Here is a 1,578-nt window from a genome sequence, read left to right as displayed (position 1 = left end):
CTCTAAAGAGCCTCTAGCTTAGCACGCTCGGTGCCGCCGCCTAGGGAGAACGTAGGCGTCTCGCCTGCGCCGCGCACAGGAGTGTCGCCTACGTACTTGGACGTATTAGAGGAATGCTACTTCAAGCCGGACTTAAGAGCAGCGACAGTATCGCGAACAGCCTACTAGGCACCGGCGACTAGTATACGAGGTTAGCGAAGGAAATCAGTAGGAAAGAAAATTCTATCTACTAACCTTCCTCGTTCTCCTAGTCGTCGCTCTCGATGTTGTCGCTTATAGCGAGCGCATGCGCGTCGCGCGCGGCAACTACAGCACCCTAAAGAGTGCGTAGACTAGTGTCGCGAACCTCGACACAACCGTAACGAGAGGCGGCGCAACGACCACACTTCTTGCCTAAAGGACTAAAGCGAGCATCGCACTCATTATCGCTATCTAGCAATTCACCGTCTAGAGAGAGTTAGCATCGAAGCGTATACGAAGAGCACGGGACAAACATACCTCTCGTAATCTTATAAAGGTACCGCTAGTAGCATAGAATGCTAGGAGTAGCGCGGCGCGCTAGCGGTAGGTTCGCAGGCGCGGCGCTTGCGGCGGACTTGCGCTTAGGCGCTATGATGTTGTTACTGAAGTTGTTTTTGTTAAACTTCTTGCTACTAAGCTGTGTCGTAAGAAGTTCGATAGTGTGTCGAGTGCGAGGAGCACACGACGCCGCACCTAGAGTTTTATACGGCTATGTTGCCTATAGTAACATATTTTAGATATCGATAAGCTAGAATTCGGATTAGGAAGAAACGCTTTTCGCATTCGATTCGAACACTTACCGACTAGGCTACTACCCCTATTCGCTAGTGGACAAACGGAACATTCGATATATATACCTTTAGACGGCGCTTTTACATAATCGCCTAATACGGAAGGAGTAGGCATATCCCCACGAAAAAGCCCCTGTCTCTCCGTATCCGCAAGGCACTACCCTACGACTCGTAGGCGACGCGCAAGGTACACGTATACGCGGTCGAACGGAAACCCGAAAATAGGCACTTATCGCCCTAACCTAGAACGACTCTAAACGAACTAAGCGACCCTCTTCCCTACGACGATAATACGGCACGTAGGCGATTCGGAAACGAGCTAGGGTTAGCTCTCCCTAGAGAGGGAGGCAATTGTAAAGGAATACTAAGAGATATTTGGAAACCTAAGAGGGACCGAGGTAAACCTTCCCCACGTGATAGTACACGTGATTCCCCAGTACGTATTTTATGCTCGCCGCATGCGAGGACAGAGAAGGCAGAAGTTTGTTCTACGCTTAACCTAGTGCTAGGTTAATTAGAGTTCTATATATTACTATAACCCCCTATTACATATACGTACTAAGACTTCTAAGCCTTCGTACGAGACTTAGTCGGGGATCCTATAAATCGTATACTCGTAATAACCTTAGAGTACGAGAGAGCGTAATAGAAGGACGGCTAGTCGGCTTAACAATTTATAACCGAGCTTAATATTATAAAAGATTAGCTAGTAGACTATAGCGAGTCGTAGAAGATTCGCTATCTCCTCGCTAAGTTAAATCTAATA

Source organism: Zasmidium cellare (genome assembly GCF_010093935.1).
Source record: "Zasmidium cellare ATCC 36951 unplaced genomic scaffold M409scaffold_46, whole genome shotgun sequence".
In the NCBI taxonomy this organism is placed as follows: domain Eukaryota; kingdom Fungi; phylum Ascomycota; class Dothideomycetes; order Mycosphaerellales; family Mycosphaerellaceae; genus Zasmidium; species Zasmidium cellare.
Note: the sequence above shows the minus strand (reverse complement) of the source record.